We start from the raw sequence: 20144 nt of genomic DNA, 5'->3' as shown, positions 1-20144 counted from the left end.
ATTTGCCTCCCTAATTGCCCCCTTCAGGAGAAACGTAGTCAACAGAAGGCCCTCCAAATAAGTATGTATGAAAATAATGCAAGCCTAAAATTTATAAGGTGAATGCCAGTGTTCATATTCTACAGAGATATACAGCTATCTCATTCTCAAATCTGACGTAAAGAACCATTATGCCTGACAGTAATTGATCCCAGATGATTTTATTAACTAGGACAGTCTGTGGATTTTACTAAGAATATAGAACTCCTTTCTTCAAGAAATAGGAGTAAAAATTAGAGAAAGTCTTCTTTTGTTATCTATCTTGGCTCTTTTGAGTTTTAAAGTTGCCTCTGTGCTCTTATTTAATTAGTTTCTGCAAGCCTGAGGTCAAACGAGGTGCAGAGCTGACACATGAAAAGAAACACCGGAGGTCAATTAACATAATTAAGTCACTATCAAACTCATCTGGAAAAAATGAAAGATTTTTTTTTTTTCCTTTAGCAAAGACTTTTGGGGAATAATGATATGCTGAAGGGTACACATTTTCCTGGACTAGCGAAGGCATAGCTGCTCTGAGTGTGCTTCATGGCAAAACACATTATGTGTTAGCTGAAAGATAAATGGCATAAAGTCTTTCAAGTATTTTTGTTCTCAACTTAGATTTCCTATTTTCACTTGTGCAAGTAACATTAAAATACAGCTGTATATATATCTATCTATACATAAGGAATAGTAGAAGAAATATCCTTCTTCAGGAAATTAGCTATCCCTCTCTGACATTTTCTCTAACTGTATCTATCTTTGTCCAAACACAGGCTTCCAGTGGCCTTAAAGCACTTTTTTGTTGCCACAGCCTTTTAAAATGTGTGTGCGGATACCAATAAGCTCACTTAAACAGTATCTCATATCTTTCTGGGTGTCAGATAGTGAAAATTATATCTGTTCCTGTGGTGATATCTCCAGCATATATCAGATATTCGTGCTCACCACACAACACATATGTTTATAACTTCAAATCTGAAAAATTATGAGGTTTGTCTGATTTATCTATAGGGGGCAGACTTTGCTACTTCCAGATTACTTTGTTCATTCCCTGAAAAAATTACGAGCAGTTACTTGAATCTAATCTCCTTGTCTGTTTATAGGTCTTGGTCAGTGTATCTGCAGTTACTGTAGGTGCACTATATAAATTTGAGGACAATACAAATTTATAAGCCAAAGATTATGTTCAGGAAAATAAATTAGTTCATGTAGTCTTTTGTAGTTGGGGCTAATTATGGTGGACGAGTGTGGGTGCATAAATAAGGGTCCAGAGGAAAAAGAAGTAATATCTTTAATGTTCTTTTAAAATACTTTATTTGGAGTAATGTAAAACATTTGCTTCGGCCTCATTTGTCTGGAGAGATCAGGACAAATAGTAGATTATTATCATAAGGAGTTTAGAATATGCTTAAAGGAAAATTGGCATACAAAGAATAAATTGTTACTTCCCTATCAGAAGAATTTTAATTTCAGGTCTGAGCACAGAAACATTGTATATCCCAGCAGTTTAATATTTCTGTTATCATTTCAATCTATTTTTTCAGAAAAGTTTTTCACTTAAGGTGTTGGGAGATAAAATTTGAGATAATATTTTCTGTAACAATTTTAAAAAAAAATGTATTTCCTTCTTCCTGAGACTAAAAAAAAAAAAAAAAAAAAAAAAATCAGGCAATTATGTGAATTCCAGACCTGTTGAGGAAGAATGAGCACTTTCTAATATTTAAGCATTTTGGAGTACATACAGTGTTATCAGGTTTCTTTAGTGATAGTATTTCTGATGGGCAATGCTGCAATTCTCAGCATCTTATATGAAACTTGGGTAGCTTCTGAAATGGTGTTCTGCACTGCTTGGTCAAAAAATAGCTCTGGACTTTTATGTCATCAAAACATAATCCATTGTTAAGAAGACTGATGGACTATGAGAACTGATTGACAGAAACAAGGTAAAAATTTTTTAAAAATTTATTTTGGGAATATATTTTCATCTATTCTATATGCTTCTGTAGAAAATACAAGGATATTATCTTCAGCTAACATGTAGTAAGCAGAGGAATATCTAGGCAGTCCATATAGTGAATGTCTATTAGAAAAATATGGTTATTTTTAATCTATATAAAATTTAAGGATCTAGAACTTTAATATGGCATTATTATAGCCATGAAAATAACTTGTCATTGTAAAATTCTTAATGAAAAGTCTTTTGAGTCAACAAGCTAAAAGTCAGGAAATACTATTCACTAATAACTGTGCATTATGTTGTTCTGTTTTTCCAGGCATTTTCTCCCATGCTGTAACTCAAGCTTTATTAGTTCTCTAATTCAAACAGTAATATATCCTAGACTCCATGTTTAAAGCTGAATTCCTTACAGCACTCTTGATATAGAATTACAAAAAAAAATGTTAATAAAATCACTGAAAATACTGTGAAAGGTGAATTGGGGTTATCAGTCTGAAGGTAGAACCAGCTGCTGCTTGTGTTTATCTAAATGGACTTTGAGTAAATACATGACTAGTAATTGAAGGAAGCTTACAAAAAAAAAAAAGTTAAGGAAATCTTGTCAAAATATGTTTATCTTTTTTCCAGAGAATCTTTTGATTATTGTGCTATGGACAAATGTCAATGCAACATTTTTAACCATCTTCTGACATGGTGTATTTTTAATAAATGAAAACTCAAAACTAATTAAAATCCTGTAATTAACCCTTCCTAACAACTTCAATTTTTTGGTTTTTGGGGTTTTATTAGTTTATTAGCCTTGACAATTTTTTTTTTTATTTTTAAAAACTCCTTCCTTGCAGTATGGTTTTCCTTCATTTTTAAAAATATATCAGAGTTTCTTATAGAATTTGTTTTGTCACCAGTTCACGTAAATTTTTATTAGTTTAATTGATTTTAAAAAAAAATTGGACATAGTATTTATAATACTTCAGTAAAAAAATCATGAGCAATTTCAGTTCTTTTTGGTAAATACTTAATTCTCAATACTTGATGTCCTCTAACACCTCTTCTAGTGCTGAACTGTTTTCTTCTGTTACAGAAAGCACATGAAGACAAATGTAGCTTCATCTGTTGCATAATTATTTCGGGGTGCAACTTCGAATAGTGAAAAAAGCTGACCAAGCTACTTCTCATTTTACGAAAGTGGTGAGAAAAGGACTGAAGGGTGTTACCTAATCTAGTTTAAAACCTGAAAAGTTTTAAAAGTTTTTGATGTTGTGAGTTAACTGTTTTGTGCAGATACTTCAGGCTTGGAACCTATTTTTTGGCATGTTTCTCCCCTGAGACATATTACCAGGGTAAATCTACTCTCCTCATCTAGAAAGGCAAGCCCTGCACTGTAAAAGTTTTAATGTTGCCTAAAGCCTAGCCTACAGAAGAAATTAGATGTTCCATAGGTCACTGTGTAGACATTATTTCTTTATTGGATTTTGAGGAAAGTTTGCTTTCCTCAAAAAACAAAAACAAAAACAAAAAAATAACAAAACCAGAAAGAGAACGCTATATATTTTTTACAAGATTAAGTAGTTAGTTGATGCTGGGTTTCTTCTACCAAGTTTCACAACAGTAGTGGTTAAACCTGTTGCTATGTTGGATCCCAAGCCTGAATTTCATTTTTGTCTGTATAAATAACACTGCAGACAATATAATCGATCTGCCCAATTATATTACATTAAAGATCCAGTTTACAAGCTTGTTATGATAGCTGTAGTTTTAGGGTCTAATTCTACAAAGATGACCAATTTCTGACTTTACAGAGATGACGCATGAAAAGATGCACAACTGTTTTCCAAATTGTGTCTTTAGTTAGACTATTGCATATCTGCTTATGGAAGAAAATGCAAAAAAAAAAAAATTGCTTTAATTTAAATCATGGCTTGGGTTAGATTATATGCTATTCTACACTAGGCTACAAAAGTGGTATGTATGCAGTAAATCTTATATATTCAGCTAAGTTGCTAAAATAGGTTATTAAACTCACTGAGAATGAGTTCTTTGTAGAAAGGCTTGTAGGAAAATATATTACATAGTTTTATTTGAGACCTTTTGAAGTTAAACATGTTAATTGAAAACTGATACTAGGACAGAAGATATAATTTTAAGATATTTAATAGGAAACATGTGAATTTTGATTTATTGTTATCTCAAAATACATGCAGGGATCTCATTAACTTCAGTCAGAGGATGGAATGAAAACAAGGTGTGTTTGACATTCTGGAATAAAACCAAAGAGTTCTTACAATGCAGTTATCTGAGATGAAAACATTAAGCTAAGTAGAATTCACTGTTGATAAGTCAAATAGAAGGAAATTATCTTCCAGAATTGTCTTGTATTCTTCATACACTGGAGCTGGCTAACCATGTATATGTAGCTTGCTACTCAGGAGCTTGGTTAAAAAATTCTTAGAAGGAATAAAGCTATTGTAATGAACTAAAACCAGAACAAAATCTGTATGTTCAGATATGTTGAGGAGATATACTTGGAGAAAAGAAAATAGTGGTTTTGACACTTGATATTTAGGTCAGAAAACTTGAACTTCAAATATATAAAAATACATAGAAGAATAAAAATTCCAACATTAATCTATTGTAGCCAACTTAAAATATTTTATGCTATAAATATAATGAATATATAGTTTTTGAAGCTCAAATTACAACAACATTTAGAAATATTTGTCAGCCTCTTAGATCTCAGGCTTAAAAGGACTAATATTTTCCCTAGGGAAAAGCTAATATTTAAATTTGTTGTGTGGAGTCAATGCAAGATAAGACTAGACAGCTGAAATACAGAGACTTTTGACAGAAATACTTTTCTGTCCATAAAGAAAAATTGAACAATTCTTCCCATCGTGCACATATTTATTATTTTAATTCATCAAATACATTGCAAAAAAAGGTAGTAAAATTTTCTTTTTCATTGACATAAAACTGCAGACATCTGGTAATTCTCAGCTGGAGCAGAAGGTTTGCTGAGATCAAGTTTGTATGTTCACATATGAAAAATAGAGAATATCAATGTTTCTCATTATTTCTCTGATCTGCTGAGACTGCGAGCTTTAAGAATCATGTCAAGGGATATAGTCCCTTGTGCAAGTAATGGAATGTATGAATGGAAAACTTGAATATTATCCTTTCTTTGAACAAAGAGATATGGAATTTCTGAGTTTGAGTTTATTAATTAGGGTGCTTCTATCATGGGAACATATTAGGCCAATAATTAAGGAACGTTTAGGTGAATGGGTAAATCATAACGGTGCTGAATATCCCAAGTTAACAATTAAAGGACCGAGATTTAAAGGCAAAATACTTCCCATTCCTCTTTCATCTTTGAGTAAACTATTCTGATTTCCATGTCCTGAAACAGACGTTACTGTCTTGAAACATGTAGGTTAGTGTGCTAAAGTTATTAGTATCTTTCACCTTAAAGTACAAATAGAATGAACTTCATGATGAGGTATTATGTGTGTTAATTGAAGCTCAGTAGGCAATAACGTGGGGTTCTCATATACTGCTTTAAGATAGCTGGGGGCATGGAGCACACAAGCTAAGAGGAGAAGCTGGCAGTGAGAAGACTGGCCTTGCTCAGACCAACAAAGAGGAAGCTAATGGGCCACGTTGTAGCAACTTACAACTACACGAAATGGGACCTAGAAAGATGGTGGTGCCAGACTCTGTGGTATTGCCAGCAAATATAATAGGGAATAACAGACAAAACCCATTACTTAAGGCTGTTTGGACTGGACACTAGAAAAATGCTGGGAGAACAGTGTAGCACAGGAACAGGTTTCCTAGGGAGTTGCTGAGTTGCCATCCTTGATAGTTTTGAAGACTCTGGCAAAGACACAGCTAGCTTATGACGTTGGTTATCCTCCTATTTTGAGTGGAAGGCTGGACTAAACAATCTTTTCCAATTAATACTTTTCTGATCATATGGAAGTATTCAAATATGATTTGCCTAATTCTTTTTTGAAAAAAGAAAGAAAAAATATTATTTTAATATGAAAAGGATTTGGTCTAGCAGATTTCGGTTGAAATCAATCTGCTACTGAACTAATAGAGAAACCAAAGTTTGTAGGTGTTCTTAATTTTCAAAACAGTGAAACTAAAAATTCTTCTTCAGCCAAATTCCAGCAGGACTATTTGCCATTTTTTCTTGGAAAATGTCCTTACCTTTTGCTTTTTAATAAATGTTTACTTTTAATCTCTGAAATAAGTCTAATTTTTTTTTTGTCCTCATGATGTTCTTTATTGTCTGGTATAGGTTAATATATAGATTTAGTATGTGAATTTCTCATAATTTGCTTCAAGTTGTACTAGGGTGAATAATTGTTTCCCTGTTATGCAGCAAAAATAACTAGATTTGCGAGGAAAGTCAGGTGTCAGTAGCAATTCCAAGATTTTCAACTAAACTGTTATGTTCTGGCTTCCTAAATAATTGTGATCACAGAATCATAGAATGATTCGAGTTGGAAGGGATTTTTAAACATCATCTATCTCAGCCCTCCTGCAAGGGAGGTTGTCTCTCAGGTTATTTTTGTGTGCAGTCTGTGAGCTAGAGTGATCATTTCCAGGAATTATTCCCAGGTGGTAGTTTGTGTGTGAGCCTGTTTTGAATGGTAGGAGAATTCAACATTACAGATGTAGGCTGTTCAGTAACAGCTGACCTCAGCACTGGTGAATAGTTTCAGGCATATTTAGTTTACTAACCAGAACATAGTCATAGTGTAACACACTTTGGTAAAATTAACTATCTATCTGATACATAATTTCCTATGTTAGTTTCTAATGAGTATATTATTTAATAATATTATGTTCTGGAGTCTCGAGTCTATGTATATTCTACATTTCTCCAACAATGAAAGCTAGTATTTTTTTTAAAGCCAACATTCTTCAGGTGCTCTTTGCATATTTCCACTTGGGCCACATAGCACCATTGCAGATACAAAATGTCTGGGACTACCCATTTCCTAGGATGCAGAAAGTGGAGTGATTTTAGCCACTTATCATTTCTTTTTAGCTGGACAAAGTGCAAAAGATCAAATTATGTATGATGTATTCAATATTATCACCTTTATTGCACTGAAATGTCTTTCAACTGGAAGGAATTTTCATATTCTTAAACTACTGTCTCTTTCGGTAGTATCATACAAATTACTGCTTCTGAAGAAATGGCTAAAACAGAAATCTAAGCTGATTTAGGTTTACAATACTGTGGACACATGCAGTTTGAGGAATGGTATGTAAATGCTTTTGCTCATGTGTAGTCTTAATAGTGGTACACACTGAATGTATCTTCCAGCAGTGGTTTGTTGCTTGTTGGCCACAGCACTTGGCTTGTATGTTACAGCAGTTGCATGTTGACTGCTGTTACCTGAGATAATGGGCAGCCCCTGCTGGAAGAAACCTAGCTCCACACTGAGGACTGATCTATCGTTCTTCTAGTCAGAGTATTTCCACTCACGTTGCATGGATTCCTAATCTTGAGATTCGAGGGCTTTGCATTTTGATCTTTTGTTTGATGTAAAAGGCTTTCCTCAAACATCAAGGAGTCCTCAAAAGTTTTGTGAGCCTGAGTATTTAGGAAATTACAATGTTCCCAGGAAAACTGATTTGGAATTCTATGTTTTCCATCAAAGCTGAGATCAAATTCCTCAGGTTTATTTTTTACTCAACTGTAGTATAGCATCATGAATGTGCAAAAATATTGTGAGTATGCAGTAGCTACAATATTCTTATTTTTTTTCACTTATTAGAACTATTTATTTTGGTGCTATCTTCATCATAATACTATATTGCTTTTCTTAAATTATGCATAAGTAAAAACAAATTAAAAGTTTTTATCTAGATGGGAGAAAAACATCTAGATGGAGACCTAGATTTCCCTTCCCATATCCAATTAGTCTTTTGACTAAGTTAATACAAATTACACTTGAGTTTTGCAGTTATTTTTTTTTAATCCTCAAATGTGAAGGAGTATCTGTTTTAACTTCTCTATACAGAACTGTCTTCAAATGTCATACTACTAAGGCTTGTGAAGTTTTCCTACACAATGCTGTGAGTAATGTTTTAGACTGGTTTTAACCTCATTATATTATTTCTGTCATTTTACAATATTGCAAAGCACCGCAGACTGTTTTCCCTTTTGGGGCTTTATCATCTAAACTGTCACATTGCATACTTGATAAAAGCACAGAGCTCAGTGTAATTTGTTTGCTTACAAAGTTCTTTGGAGGAGGCTCACAAAAGCCTTACACAATTGAAAATACGAGGTGTCAGCACACAGCAAAACAGAGAAAGGGACTGAGAAAGGGACCGTTGTCACTGGCTCCCAAAATCTATCACTGAAACAGGTTGAAACAAAGAGAAGAACGCAAATATGTGATTTTAAAGCCTCAAAGGATTACTAGGTAAATATATTTTAAATTCCGCTTGGTCATATGATAAATTATTAATCAGCCCATTGATTTTCCCACAGCAGAAATGATGACTTTACCAAAGTATATTTCATTCTATTGTCTTGTGCAATTTTTTTCAAAATTCAAGTTTTACAAAAGCTGACAAGGTGTTTTCATTCAGCATTCATGTTTTAGCTTCAACTAATCTGTCTCATAAAATGTTTGTTTGCTGTGTTTATATAATAAGACAAGCCAAAAATCTTGTTCTCCTAAGTAATTCACAGATACTCTAAGTTTCAATAATTTCACATTTACCTCATGTTAATACCACAGACAACTCAAGTGATTTTACATCCATGAGTCGTCTCTTTGTCTCGTCAGCTTGTATAAAATGTACAGATTCAATTGTTACAAACTTTTGTAACTTCAATTTTTTTAAAAAATGTCTAAGAATTATATTTCATTTTACTGAATTTAGTGCAGCTGGAATGATCTGCACTCATAGTATGCGTAGCTCTAGAATATGTTAACTCTTGTCTGATGTAGCTTTCACAAGATGAATTGTGGTGTTCTTTAAAAGCCTGGCTTTAAGCCCCTGCATGGTGTTATGCAATGTCAAAAGTAGGGAGGAATACTTATAGCAATGCCTATTATCAGTTCCTTATGTCACTTTGGGAAACAAAGAATGTAGTAAGTTAAGCAATGCGTTGAGCTCTTATAATGGATAAGAGAGCCTCAGGCTGGAAGTGATCTTGAAAACTCATTTATCCTTCAGGCACAGGCAAGGTCAGCTAAACTCAAGTAAGTTCTGATAGTATCTGTGGAGACCATTAGTCTTATTTTTGCAAATACTTACTTTGGTAGTGCTGGTTTCACGTTTTTCAACAACTTTGAGCACCAGTAGATGGAACTCAGATTACTGTCAGGTTTGAACTTGTCTATTCTGGTCAAGATCTTAATGTGGAAATGCTATGTATTGTCTGTACAAGATCTCTTCTTCTGTTTCCTAGCACAGGCAAGTAATCTAGTCATCTGGCTTTCTGGCATTTGTGCTTTCAAAATGCTTCTCTTTTATTCTCTTTTGATTTGATATTCTTAATATTAATATGTGAAAAACAATGCAAGAAAAAAGCATTTAGTCTATTACATTTTGTAACTTATTTTTAGTACAAACTAAGTAATGCAGCACTGTCACTAAAGCAGGACATACAGGAAACCTCTGTCTTCCTCATCAAGCCTAAATATAGAATCATAGAATCATAGAATGGTTAGGGTTGGAAGGGACCTTCAAAGGTCATCTAGTCCAACCCCCCTGCAAGGAGCAGGGACATCCCCGACTAGATCAGGTTGCTCAGAGCCTCATCCAGCCTGGCCTTGAACGTTTCCAGGGATGGGGCCTCCACCACCTTTCTGGGCAACCTGTTCCAGTGTTCTATAACTTGCATCGTAAAAAGTTTTTTCCTAATTTCCAATCTAAATCTATCCCCCTCTATTTTAAAACCATTACCCCTCATCCTATTGCAACAGGCCCTACTAAACAGCCTTTCCCCATCTTTCTTGTAGGCCCCCTTGAGGTACTGGAAGACCGCTATCAGGTCTCCCCGGAGCCTCCTCTTCTCCAGGCTGAACAGCCCCAACTCTCTCACCCTGTCCTCATAAGAGAGGTGCTCCAGCCCTTTTATCATCTTCGTGGCCCTCCTCTGGACCTTCTCCAACTGGTCCATGTCTTTCTTGTGCTGGGGGCTCCAGAACTGGACACAGTACTCCAGGTGGGGTCTCACCAGGGCAGAGTAGAGGGGGAGAATCACCTCCCTTGACCTGCTGGCCACGCTTCTTTTGATGCAGCCCAGGATGCGGTTGGCCTTCTGGGCCGCAAGGGCGCATTGCCTGCTCATGTTAAGCTTCTCATCCACCAGCACTCCCAAGTCCTTCTCCTCGGGGCTTGTCTTAATCCAATCCCCGCCCAGCCTGTATTTGTGCCTGGGATTGCCATGACCCAGGTGCAGGACCTTGCACTTTGCCTGGTTGAACTTCATGAGGTTGGCACGGGCCCACCTCTCCAGCCTGTCAAGGTCCCTCTGGATGGCATCCCTCCTTTCCAGCGTGTCAACGGCACCACACAACTTGGTGTCATTGGCGAACTTGCTGAGGGTGCACTCTATCCCACTGTCCATATCGCCGACAAAGATGTTGAACAGGGCCGGGCCCAACACGGACCCCTGAGGGATGCCACTGGTGACCGGTCTCCATATGGACATTGAGCTGTTGACCACCACTCTCTGAGTGCGGCCATCCAGCCAACTCCTTATCCACCGAGTGGTCCCTCCATCAAACCCATGTCTCTCTAGTTTAAAGAGAAGGATGTCGTGCTGGACAGTGTCAAAATATCAGCATTTGGGCTAGGTACTGTGATTCCAGTGTAGCTGAGATGTTTTTCTTATTCATTCCTTTGCAATGATTCTTAAAATAATTTTGCAAAAAGACCTCAAAGCTTTTTACTTGTTTACATCCTCCCTGGCTATTCTCAACTAACCTCTCTCTCCTCTTCTTTCTCCTCTTCCCCCAACAGACCCAAACTGTGTGTCTCATATGGATTGAAAAGACAAGACTGACTTGTAAAATTTCATCCCAACCTGTACCTCTGCTTTGCATCAATTATTTTGAGGTCAGATGGACTTACTTGGAAGGATTTGATTTGATTTTAATAATTCTTTCTTTCATGACTCAAGTAATACCAGCAAAATAGTAGTGGTATTTCCACAGTAGTTCAATATTGAATACATTGAATAGAATTGCCACAAATCACAAAAAAAAAAAATGTAGATGTGGAAAATCCCTTAGCTCACTCATTAAAGAGTACTTCAAATACAAGTAAGTGTATTTTACTGCATGTTGTAATATATATTCAGGCAAAATACAAATGTATGAAAACTTCCTGTACCTTGCTCTGATGTCCCCATAACCTTCAGAAGTGCTTGGCTTGTTTAAGTTTGTATAGGACCAGTGATATCAGCCACAAAGTAGATCATACTCTTTTTTAGATATTATACTACTAGTTTATTTTGTAAAGTAAATGGAAAGCCTGAGATGTGCTAGAGGCACAGAATTCCACATTGTTCCAATAAACAGTTTACACTCACATACTGGTTGTGCAGAAATGAAATATCCTACCCCTGTAGAGTGATGGGATTACCTACAAAGACTTGGGAAGGGTCTCTGTTTCTGATTATATGATCCAGTTTTAGTAAATTGCAGTTTCGGTAACTTTGACATTTCACTATTTTTCAAGCACAACTGATTCTTGCACATACTTAAGAATTATAAATACTGTAGAACAATTTTTTTTTTGGGAAGAGTAAAACTGATCTGATTCACATACAAAGTATAAAGATGACAATTTTTATCTCTACGTAAAGCAAAACCATTGCTGTCTGGAGATTGTATCTTCTGTATTGCCATAGAGGTAAGAGAGGTATATAAAATCATTCGGGACATTAATTTGCTTCCAACTTCCCAGTTCAAAATGATACCTAACTGTCTGTAGGACAACTCAGAAATTATGATCATCTGAACTGGTTTAATTATGAGCATGTTTAAAGTGGAGGATTGTGGTGATTCTCCTTGAAGGTTTCTTACATTTCTTTTCCTGAAGCTGTAACAGTTTAAGCTTACCTTCTCTCAGATTCTTGTATCAGTTTAGTTGGAAGAAGAGAGTAAGGAGTTTCCTACAGCTTGAGAAATAATTTTCTAGCTTATATTAGTGGGAGAAGCAGTGATCACTGATAGGTGACATTTCCCTTTGCCGATAAGCTTGATTTAGAATGATCTTTCATTTTTTTTCCCCCTTATTAACATAGCTGATATCCTGAAAACATTATTTATACGTACCTATATATAAAAATACAGTAGAGATTACATGTTATAGTTATGACACATGAAGATTTTCCAAGATTCAAGAAGGTAAAAATTCTCTTTGCTGCCAGCCTTTACCTGCTCTAGTTCTTCAGTCTGTTTGGTACATTATGAAACAATAAAAATATTACTGAAATAATTATAAAATGTTAATCTTTGAATTTCAGTGCATTTGAGCATGTTGAATAACCAGATTCAATCAAAGTAATACTATCAAAGCAAAGTTATTTCTTTCTTTGTGGAAAGAAAAATATTTTTATTATTCTTGGAGGAGCACACTGAAAAGGCAAGAGACAATGAACATCAGTTGCAACAAAAGAAATTCCTGTTAGATACCAGGAAAAAAAATTGTAAATGAATGATCACACACTGGAACAGGTGGCTGGGAGAAATTGAGGAATCTCCATCCTTGGAGATGATCAGAACTCAACTGGAAATGGGTCTGAGCAACGTACTTAAACTTTGAAGCTGGATCTTCAAGTTTGGCCCCAATTAGATCAGGAAGCTGGACTAGATGACATCCATAGATGTCTTCCATCCTAAATTATTCTATGATTCTGTGATTGAGTTATTGAGATGTCAAGTATGATTCCCTAACAAACAGAAGTTGACTGGAGATATCCGACAAGAAGATATTTTCTGAAAAAAAGCTTGATTTTTCGTTAGGTGTAAAACAGTGATGCTAGCAGCATTGTTTTTATCTAGAGAGAATTACAGAACACTCAGCATTGGATCTCTTACTAACAATTTTAAAAAATATATTTGGAAGACTTCCTATGTTATTTAACTTTAACCATCAGCTAGTGTTTTAGGATGGTGCTCTCATGATAAGTTCACGAATTAATGATGGAAGCTTATGTTGATGCCATTTATTCTAATGAATATATAATATCCTAATTATTAGTAATGTGTCTTCTTTAAGTTGTAAATAGAATTCAAAATGGAAATTGTATTCCTGGCTAGGATTTAGTTCACTGACATCTGTACTATTATCTCTCTGTAGCACACTGATATTTCCTTGGCAGGTCTGTATAGGAAGATTTTGACCTCACATGGCTCCCAATTTTTTTCCTTATGAAATCAGTAGAAAATCTTAATGTTTAGAGTGAGACTAAGTAGTACTGAAATCTGCCCTCAGTCCATGTAGATAACTTGCCTCTGCCCTAAACATATAGGTTTGAATGCTCGAAAAGATTTTTCACATTGTCTTCTATCATGGTTTTAGAGAGTCCAGATAACTCAAGGACTGCAGGATAACATTCTAGAGGTATGACAAATGAACCTGCAAGAACTTGGCAATTTCATTAGAATTTATATTATGGCACTATTTGTCAGTTCAGTGTGTGGTAAATCCTCCTTTTTTTCAGCTCAAGGAATCTTGTTTTCCACACTGAACTGGGCAAAAATTATGTAAAAAAAAAAAAAAAGGAGGTAGAAACCCTTTCCAGTTCAGCATCTGTGAAGCACAAGTTGTCTCCCTCCAGGAGGCAGCAATTTGAACTACCTCACATCAAACTCATCACCACAGTCTCAGCTCCTCTCTACTTGGCAGACAAATATAATTTCATTGGTGCGTAAGGTATCCCCTTTTAGCTGTGCACTGTGCTACATAAGGGCTATAAATGCTCTGAAGAGATTCCAGTGCTCTTCAGATCTCAAGACAAAACTATACAGGTTTGGTATTTTTTTTGTTTGTTTGTTTGTTTGTTTTTTTTCCTGAGGGAAGCAGGGTGCAGGATGCGGCAGGTGGCAAATGTGAGAGGAAAGTAATGTTTTTAAATAGAAGGTCTATAGCAGTCTTATACCCTTTAAACCCCTGTCCAACTCCTCTTAATTATTTGTGGCATGATTTTTTAAGCTGAATTGCTTACAAACATTCTGACACAGTGCTAGTCATGTTGGCTTTAATTTAGCTGATACTTTGAACTAACAGCTATACTGCCATATCGTATCTGTATTATATTACCATGCTGATGTTTGTGGCTTCTGGTCAATTTGGCATGTAGTGTTGTAGGTAGGAACAATATAACAATTACAAAGGCCAGGTATCCTTGGAGATGGAGATGGAAACTCCCCCTACAAACCAAGATATGCATCCTGGTCAGGGACAATAGTATATTCACAGACCTGTTGATTGTATATTGTGTGTAGGTGCTGTATGGTTTACTATACGAGCCTACACTGGACCCTAAACAAAATTCATGTCCTGAACTGCCCTTGGGTGATTTTAATGCTAAAAATTGCACCCTCTTACAGATAATGAATATGCTAATGAGGAGGACTTTCCTAAATATTTTAAACATGAACATATGTAATTATTGACAGAGGAAAAAATATCGGTAACCAATAAGTTATTGTATTGTTATTTCTTCCTTGTTATTATTTTGTATAAAAGACCCTTTGTATTTCTAAGAGATGTACTGGCTGTATTAGATGTCTAGCACTTGCTTCTGCAGAATTGAAATAAACACAAATATCTCAACTCAGTGTGTTGATTGACTCTTGCATGCTGAGTAAAGAACCCCTGGCTTTGGGACAACAGTAGGTACTAAAACTCCTCTGCATTCTATCTAAGTACACTAGGGGGGTGAATTTGAAGTAAAGCTAGTGGCATTAAAAAAAAAAAAAAACACACAAAAAATCCTCATCTTAAAATATTTTTTTCACCCCACAACAGGAAATGGCATGATTTGTAGGGGAAGAGGCATAGTTTGTATAGGCTTGTATGCATTCTTATTTCTAATTTAGCAAATTTTTACAAATTTCTGCAGTATAGAACAGCTTATCTATATGTAATTGCTTTAAGTGCAAAAGTTCCTCTTTCACTTTTGTTCCAGCTCTTCAGTAAATATAATTCGTAACAGTTCTGAGTCAAATTCTTTCTCTTACAAGTGTACTAGTAGGCTATTTAAAATGAATGTTTATGGATGTTGGATTATTCTAGCTGACACACCATCAGTTCGGCCTGTAGTTCCATTTTTTTTAATGATATATTGAATTTATGAGTTGCAAATCACCATTCAGTCTTGATAGGTCATTGCCCTTTGTGGGAACAGATGGGCAATTCACGGTTGGATCTTAGACACAGTATCTCAGGGGTAAAAAGTATCTTTGTTTTCCTTGCAAATGTCAGAAGAAAGCTGTTTACTTCAAAAGATATTATGCGGGCAATGCATGTGATCACAGATGCTTATTACAGTGCTTGAGTAGTGTTCTAATGTAGTTAAATGGAAAAGACTGTATCCTTAAGCAACCTAAAAAAAAAATAATTTATTGATGTAAAAGTTGAATTTTGCATTATATTTTATTGATCTGGGTGCATTTAGCTCCAATTTTCCAGACTTACAAGATACTGAGGAAAAGGATGGGGAGACAAATTGGAGAAAGCAAAAGCATAATAATACAAAATATAGAGGGGTTGTAGTGGGAAGTAGTAAAATTGAAGACAGAATGCAGACGGAACCAAACTACTGGAGACTCAGATAGTGAGGGTCCTTATCGCTTTCCAGGTAACCTGGTTGATATATCTGGGTTCAGTTGAGGCTGTCTGATAAAACAGCTCCTTAGTGAAGTTCAGCATAGTATTGAATGGTTCTGCGCTGTCTTTGTGCTATTCCTTTGGCTACTCTGAAGGAGTTTACTAGCCTAAGCTATCAACCTGCCAAAGCTGCTGAACTGTTCTTGCACCTTTCATTGATCTGGTACAAATGAGCCACACTAGAGAATTATAAGCAGGCAATAAAACTCTTTTAAAACACCAAAAAAGTAGATCAGCATTATTTTAATAGAAATTACGTCATATATGGTTAGGGTAACTGTTCAGCTCCTACATTTTTATTGTAATACCCATGAGTACTACTGATCACAGCCTTTTATGTTCCTTATACCGGTTCTGAATAAGAGGGAGAAGTACTCAAATTAGACTAGTAGTGTGACACTTCACTTCTGTATAATCTGAGTATAGTACACCCAGATTTCCCGTATTTGACTGAAAATGTCATAAGACTCATTCAAAGTACTATCTGTTCTCCTCCAAAAGAATTTACATGCACCCAAAATGAAAATACAAGAATGTGCAAGGAGGTGAGTGGAGGATTAATGAATAAAGAGCTGAGAAAACCAAGTAACTTTTTACTGCAAAAGTATTGGTGAAGAAAAATAGTTCTCTATCCAAAAAAGTCAGTATGATCTTTGGTGTATATAATCCACAGTGGATCTGAAGAAAGTTTATTACCTCTTTGGTATGATCAGTTCTGGGTTGCTTGGAAAGAATTTCTCGAACTGAAACAGACTCATGAAAATGACCAGAGAACTAGAAAATGCATAAGCTTCAGCAGCTCAATCAATTTTGGGAGACATTTTAGGTATAGCTGTGAGCTATCTCAAGGGATTAAAGCTTTGATAACATCCCTTGAAATTTTCAGAAAGAAAAAAATAAGATCCAGTGGATGGGAACTGAAATTGGACAAATTTAAAAAACTGTGGTAAGTGTTTTCAGCAGTAAGAGTAATTAACTGTTAAGAAAGCTAAGCATGAGCTGTTAGGATTTCCTACCTGCAGAAACTTCCTGTTCAATATTGGTATTTTTTCACTAGATATTATACTACAGTCAGAAATTAATTCTTGTAGTTCTCCTATATTAGAGATATGTCTAGAATTATTCTTTTCAGTTTTATTTTTTATTTTAAAAATTAGGATAAGTTAAGAAATGTGCTATTTATTATCCAGGCATGTGTAGTCTATTCACTGGTCATCTGTAGTATCTGATAATAACCTTACTTTCTCTTTCTCTGCTTTATTGTTCTCCTCTTCATTATAAGGAAGGTAAAACAACACCCCTTAGCTCATAATCTGCAAAATAAGCAAAACTATTTAATCTCAAGAGCTTTTTTTTTTTTTTTGCTGTCAACACTAGTCATTTTTTCAAATAAAGGAAAACATTAAAAATCTGAATAAGGAAGTAAAGTTAAGAGTTAACAAAAGGGTTAACAGTTAGACTGCTTTTTGTTACACTGCAGATATCCACAAATAGGTATCCATAATTTGAAAGTTAATGGATTCCATATTTCACAACTCACAGGCAAGCCTCCAGCTTCCTGCTGTAGCATGCTGCATTGAGATCTCCTTTTGATAGCCCACAATACAGTCTTGAAAGACATCCGATATCTTGTCAGAAACAAGTAGCAGAATATTGTTTGACGTGCTCAAAGCATGTCCAAGTAATTTGAGATAAATGTTTGTTAGAAAATAAGCAATCAACAGAGATCAGATAACACCTGATGAGCTGAGCCTTTGAATCTGAAACAGGAGAATGTTGACCCTGAATCAATCCCTGAATAGTATAATAATCTCTATACAAAGAAATGACAGCAGAAGTATTTTATGTATTTATTTCATAAACATTATAGTTTCTTGGTTTTCTTCACTATACCATTCAAACAGCTACATGGGATGAAATCTCTGTAGATCCTTCAGGTTTTTGACATCTTTTAGCTGATGAAATGTACCTATTTATGACATGCAAATGCAAAAAGTGTATTCTAATAGTATTAGAACAAATGTAACACTACTATCTTCAATACTGCATGAAATGAGCAGGATCTGAAACAGACAGAGACGACAAAGTGGGAGTTGGAATCCAGGGGTGATGATAATAAACCTGAGAAAGAGGTATTTGGAGTTGTTATTTTTCCTACATACTGTTTCTGATTAATCATGTTTTATTTTTTGTTGCTTTCAAGCAGTCCTAGATGATCTTATTTTTTTCGTAGTATAACAACTATAACTTACCAGACACTCCGAATAATATCCCTTGGAGCTAACTCTAAGGAGTATTAATACAAGGAAACTTCCAGAGATTTTTGGCTTTGGCTGGTTCTACGCTACATTGTAGAGCATAGTGACCTGCTGAAAGGGAAGACCAAAAAACACAATCACTTTTCTTGAAGTACCTTAATCAAAGAAGGAACATCTCTGGTTCAGTTTTACTTAAAATAGTCCTACTTTGGACTTCAAAAAAAACCCAAACAGTTAAAATCAGTTTCAAATCTTAGGGTACAAAGTTTGATGAGACGTTGCACTCCTAGGCTTACCACTAGAAACTGGATGGAGGAACAGATCACTGCAGCAACTGAGGAGGCTGCTATTAAGACTCCCCGGGGCTTAAGCAGCAAGTTAAGGTCACTGTGTGGAACCAAACAGGGAAGTGGAGCATCTGGCCAAAAAGTAGACCCAGTCACTGTTGCAAAGCCAGACATGGTGCAGTAGCCTCCTGTTCTGGTTTTGTTAGTGAGGGGGGGCCTAAGGTGGTAGCTTCTGTAGGAAACTGCTAGAAGTTGCTCCCCTTTGTTTAGTGGACTCGGCTGGGCCTAGGGCGGACCCACTGCTGGCCAAGGCCGAGCCAATTGGTAGCAGAATGTCCCGTGATAATGCCTCTGTGATAACGTATTTAAGTAGGGGAAAACAGGAAAAAAAGGAGAGAAGATGTGAAGCAGCTGAGCAGGGGGCAGAGAGGGGGAGGCGTGAGCCTTGTGGGCCTTGCAGGCCTCACCCTCTGGCCTCCCACCAGGCAGCCGACTGGGCCCAACTCGGCCCGGCCTGGCTGCAAGAAGTGGAGAGGAAATTAGAAGTTGAAGTGAACAAGATATGAAAAGGATCCTGAGAGGCGTCTGCCAGCCTGTTGTGAGGAATGGCTGCAGACGCCAAGGTCAGTGAAGAAGGAGGGGGAGGAGTAACGTGGCTCCTGGCCAAGATTCCTCTGCAACTCGTGGTGAAGACCATGGTGGAGCAGGTTGTCCCCCTGCAGCCCATGGAGGCCCATGGAGGGGCAGAGATCCACCTGCAGCCCGTGAAGGACCCCACGCTGGAGCAGGTGGATGCCTGAAGGAGGCTGTGGCCTGTGGAGGGCCCGCTGGGACAGCTGTTCTAGAGGGACTGCACCCCGTGGAAGAGATGACCCACGCTGGAGCAGTTTCACGAAGGACTGTGGCCCATGGGAGGGACCCCACGATGGAGCAGGGGAGGAATGCGAGGACTTCTTCCTCCGACGATGATACAGCAGTGTAAAACAACACGTGATGAACTGACCGCAACCCCCATTCCCTTTCCCCGCCCCGTGCCGCTCAGGGAGGGGAAGGTAGTAGAGATAATGTTAAGCCCGGGAAGAGGGAGGGGTGGGGAGAGGTTATCTTGTTCCCTGTCTCATTCTCCTGCTAATTTTAGAAATAAATGAATAGTTTTCCCCAAGTTGAGTCTGTTTTGCCCGTGACGGTAACTTTAAGGATTTCTCCCCATCCTTATTTCAAACCTTGAGGCATTTTTTCTTATATCATCTCACCCTATTCTCTCGGAGGGTGGGGGGACCGAGAGAGAGATTGCGTAGTCTGGTCCCAATCGGGGCTGAACTACGACACCTCCTGTTTGAGTTCAGGAGCCAAGGCACAAGAAAAGGAATATTTGATGAGGCAAATTGAAGTTCAGCAGCAGACAGGGACATCAGCTGAGGTCTGGTCCTGCACTTAGGGATGGAGTTAACAAGACAGGTCAGCCAGATTGCACTGGCATCTATTTAAAAAACAAAGGTATAACTCCAGGCAGAAAGTGGAAGCTATGCCTCCTGTGATAGGTGTCATTGTTATGAACATGTGGCCTTGTTTAAAGTATGGAAATTTTCCCCAAAGAACATATATAAAGAACATTAATACAGCACTTGGGATTGCCTGGAGATATGGAAAATTTTTAAAGTCAAATTCAGGGAGGAGCATCAGAAAATAAAAGAATTAAGGAAAAAGTCCAGGAAACTTTTATGGGATGATGCT

Source organism: Chlamydotis macqueenii, chromosome 2, assembly GCF_036417535.1.
Source record: "Chlamydotis macqueenii isolate bChlMac1 chromosome 2, bChlMac1.mat, whole genome shotgun sequence".
Taxonomy (NCBI): Eukaryota; Metazoa; Chordata; class Aves; order Otidiformes; family Otididae; genus Chlamydotis; species Chlamydotis macqueenii.
The sequence above is the reverse complement of the archived record's forward strand: the minus strand, read 5'-3'. Positions refer to the sequence as shown.